Genomic DNA, 4,721 nt, shown 5'->3' with positions numbered 1-4,721 from the left:
ATTAGGATCTCATTCTAGGAGTACCTGTACCCCTGTATATTACCTGTACCCCTGTATATTACGGTCCCTTAAGAAATCGTCCAAAAGTTTCTTGAACCATTCCACATTCTTTGCTGAAATCACCGCCTGTGGCAGTGAGTTCCAGACCCTAACTGATCTTACTGTGAAGAACCCCCTTCGCTCCTTGTGATGGAATTATTTTTCCACCAATTTTAGGTGATGGCCTCTAGTTTTTGTAATGGAGTTGCACATCACATTTGAAGCTGATGTGTTCAGGCGTGGCAGCCAAGCAGCCAAGTGGTAGCATGGCCGAGCAGTCCAAGGCGCTGGATTAAGGCTCCAGTCTCTTCGGGGGCATGGGTTTGAATCCCACTGCTGCCATAACTTTTTCGTCCCAACAGCGACTTGTGGAATGCCAGTTAGAGAAGGGCAACATATACAGCTGAGGGTCATGTGGCAAAGATACACGCACTTCCTTCACAACGCCTGGCTTTTGTCGGTCCTTGCATGGAATATCCCCCCAACACCCTGCTTCCTTCAAGCAGTGGGTTGTTCACAAGAGGGTGGCCGGAGGTTTGATTGAACACTCTAAGATGAGCACCACAGCTGCGTTCTGTTTGTAGCGTGGCCAAGTGGTCTAAGGCGCTGGATTTAGGCTCCAGTCTCTCTGGAGGCGTGGGTTCAAATCCCACCGCTGCCATTGGTATTTTTCTTCTCTTTCACAAAACAGGTCAGAGCAGCTGAGGGCAATATATACAGCTGAGTGCCATGTGGCACAGATACATGCACTTCCTTCACAACACATAGCTTTTGTCAGTCCTCACGTGGAATATCCCCCCCAATACCCTGCTTCCTTCAAGCGATGGGGTTGTTCAGGAGAAGGTGCCGGGAACTTTGATTGAACCCTCTGACATGAGCACCACAGCCACTATTTCATTGGTAGAGTGGCCGAGCAGTCTAAGGCACTGGGTTTAGGCTCCAGTCTCTCTGGAGGCATGGGTTCAAATGCCATTGGTACTTTTTTGCTCTTTCACATAACAGGTCAGAGCAGCCGCATGTTGTTGCACAAAGAGGGCTAGGGTGCACACAATGTATGGAAATCATCCTACAGCTTGGTGACGCTTTTGCAGCACTGCGTAAAGGAGGCTGGAACCTGACTCTTTCACAATATCTTTTTACAATGTCTTATAGAGTGTCCTTTCACCTTAAGGAGTTGGAAGACTGCTGATTCCTGATGGGCAGAGTTTTCCCTCCATGCTTGGCCAATGAGTTTGCCCAACGCCACTATAGTCTTTGCAGATCACATGTAAAACAGACGTTTCCAGGCAGCATTGCGCCACTTTGCTGCTTGTAGGAGTTTGTGGGTGCCCTCTTGAAAGAACTAGATGGTAGGTGAGAAAATAGCCACAGACTTTTTACTTTTGGGTTTAGGTACACGATAAGGAAATTCTATGCTGTAGTCATGACATATGTATTCGTGTGAAAGCTTTAGTTTTTTTCAAAGCACTGGGATATTGTTTTTTACATTTTCACTTTAGGCAGTTTTTGTTAGTGAACTGTAGATTGCTGCTTTATAAATCATACATTCCCAAATTAAATTACGTCATGCGATGAGTGTAATATTACATATGTTACAGCAGGTGGTAGTGTTGACCTTCTAGCAGAAGAGGAATAAATAGGTAAAGCTGCGTTAGGTTCTGTTATACAAAATACTGACTGCATACAGTCAATATCATATACAAGATGTATGAGCAGCTCGAAATTGTCTTTTTAAAATATTACAATTTCTGAGAACCTGATATGGGGTGTCATTTCCCAATTGCTGTTGTTTCACGGCCCTGGTATAAATGTTTTATCATTTTTTTTTAGCTTTGTCACATTACCAACTTGACAGCAACACAATGGCTAAAAGGATTAGGATTTTTGACTGATTGTTGTGCTAGGAAATACCCTAAAATACTGTACTTTTTGTTTCTCTCTGTGAAAATGCTTCTTTGTGTGCTCACACTGTGGTGCTCTGTGCTTGCAGAGCTGAGTGACAGCTACACCTCTCAGCACAAGTGTCCTTACACAGGCTTGTATTGCAGAGAAGGAGAGTGGACATGCCTGACCAGTTCTGTTACTGATTACTGAGTGCATTCGTTCTAATTCTGGTGCCTATTAGAGGATACAGTGTTATTTGGACACCCCAGGCCCATCTTTAACGTGGGGCAAAACGGGTAGTTGCCCCGGGCCCAGTCATTGTTGTGGATCCCAAAGTAGCTGCCCCTTGAGCCTGCAAAAGATACACATGCAGCACCATTCTGTTTAGGGTGTTATTGGCATCACATAGTGTTGCTCTGCCCCTGCTGTACGCTGCATAGCGTGACCAGGTGATGTCTCACACGGGTCACGTCTCCCTTTGACTTCTCCTCCTATTTGCCCTGCAGGGGGCAGGAACATGGCAGGTAGAGGGCAGGGGATAGCGCATAGGGGTGCGGGGGGCAAGAAAATGTTTTCCAGGGTCCAATCAATATTAAAGACGTCCCTTGGATGCTCTGCACAACTGCTGTAACAGAAAAGTGGAAGTAATTAAGGTTGTTAATAAAATGTCTATCTGACTACATATCTATTTATATGACTTCAACTGGGCTAGTCAGCTGTCCAGCGTTCTGGGTTGTGGGTGGGCCTGGGTGTCCTCCTGTACACTGCAGGACTGCTGGTCCTGCATTATACGGGATGACATCAGAGAGCTGCAACTGGCAGGAAAGTAAAATGGCTTCAGAGGACCGGTAGCACAAAGAGGACGAAACCCACAGGAGTGAACAATAAGGTGTGGAGCACTGGCTGCCAGGGAAGGGAAGAATAAGGTAGGTATATCACTTTATTTATCATCCCCTAGGCAAATAAAGCTGTTAACTCTTGCAGTGGGGATGGTGACCCACTACAAGGGTAAATCTATCTTTCCCCTGGAGTTCAGCTTTCGGCGGTCTTGTGAGAGAAACTCATAATCCACCCAGAGAGCACAAATATTGTCATCCACTCTACCAAATTATAGCCGTGGTGATTTTGGAAAGATTAATTTCTAGCTTTAGCAACCCTGCTTAGCAGCTCTTGCGTAGCTCATTGCTCATGTAACCACCAATACGATCCCTCCTTGCATTTCCTAACCTGCATCAGTTTTTTTTTATTGCAGTTGCTCTCAATCCCTACATGGTCAGGTTCTTGAGTTCTCTTATATCATGCAAACATTTTAATCTGTGCGGCTTTATTTTCCAAGCAACTTTCATCCACCCTCCATCTACCTGTCTTAAAGTTGCCCCTCAAGTCCAGAATGGGGTTTTTTCACTCCCAGTCAACTCAAATACACTCAGCGGGTCAGGAATTGGGATTCCCTTTATATTGCACAGCCGGTTTAGCTTGTGCCAATATTAATACAATTCCTTTTCAAATCAGGTTCACTTGTGGTTGGGAGTTGGGAAAGAAGGACCTGGGCATTTGGGATCCCTTGAGGACTTGTCTGATAGCAGCACTTAAACAAATTAGACGTATCTCTATCAACACAAGCGTGCTTTATATAACTGGGCTCATATGTTGCTTGCCAAGTAAATTCATCTCTCTCTATAGGAAAAATATACAGTGTGCTTAATGTACAACCTGCATTGTTTGCTGTAAGCTTGGGAACAGTCCGTTTGGTTGCACAGTAGTGATTACAGAATTGGATGTGTGGTCATCTAAGGGCTTGTGCAGTCAATTGCAGAATGGAGGTGCTCTGTTTACCTTCCAGACCTGTTCCGTTGCCACTTGTAAAAGCATAGGTTTTAGGAATGAGCATGAGTTCATTGAAATTGGAACTCTAGAAGGAATTACCAGAAAGATTATGATTTGATGGGATAAAAGGAAGCAAAAAGCCCTCCAGTCATCCAGAATCACCAGGAGCTGACTGCAAAAGTCAGTTGGCTCCCCATGACATAAGAAAAAAAGATGGCTGCATTGGGCAAGACCCAGCGTGCTACAGAGGATCGGCAGATCACAGCAGGACAACACTGATTGCGCTGGCCAAGTCAGTATGTTAAATGTGCAGGGCTCTTCCTATAAGGTGGCAGCCTGTGGTGGTTGCCTCAGGCAGCATCTCAGTGGGGGGCATCCGGGTTGTGGTGGTGGGGCTGCAGCCACAGCGTCCCAGGTTGCTAAAAGCTCTTAGCAACCTGTGACGCTCTGTGCAGCTTCCCGTACAGCTCACTGACATCACCCGTTGGCAGGAGAAGAGTTGCACGCCCTAGCTGGCGTCCAGCCAAGCGCCTGACAACCAATGATGTCAGCGAGCTTGGCAGGACTCAAGACAGAGCCACTGACAGCATGGTCCAGTATCTGCCCCTAAACACAGATCAGCACAACAACCAGCCTCACCAAAACCCCCCCTCCCGGTGAACACTCCCTGCCAGCAAACCCACAGACAGCAAAAGCCTTAGGGCCAGCCCTGTAAAATGCGGATAACCGCTGCGACAAAAGTAAGATGCGATCTTAAAAAGTGCACAGAGGGTGCAGTACCTGGTGAAGTTCTTAGTATAGACTAGGTGGTTTAGTGTGCATTTTAGACTAAGTGCAATATGGTTAAACAAAGGCAGCAATGTTGCCTCAGGAATGATGTTGCCTTTAGATACTGTATGTTTATTCATTTTTCTCCATCCTACATAGACTCCCCGGGGGGGGGGGGGGGGGTTGAGGGGGGGTTACTTTGC

The 4,721-nt window shown here is 46.3% G+C and overlaps 1 non-coding gene across 1 annotated transcript; it reads left to right on the top strand.

The window, feature by feature from the left end:
* Nucleotides 1-618: 618 nt before the first annotated feature.
* Nucleotides 619-700, top strand: TRNAL-UAG. Its single transcript has one exon. It is a non-coding gene; the product is annotated as a tRNA-Leu (tRNA).
* The last annotated feature ends 4,021 nt before the right edge of the window (nt 701-4,721 follow it).

Source organism: Nanorana parkeri, unplaced genomic scaffold (genome assembly GCF_000935625.1).
Source record: "Nanorana parkeri isolate BGI_ZX_2015 unplaced genomic scaffold, ASM93562v1 scaffold141, whole genome shotgun sequence".
In the NCBI taxonomy this organism is placed as follows: Eukaryota; Metazoa; Chordata; class Amphibia; order Anura; family Dicroglossidae; genus Nanorana; species Nanorana parkeri.
Note: the sequence above shows the minus strand (reverse complement) of the source record. Positions and strands in the feature narration are given on the sequence as shown.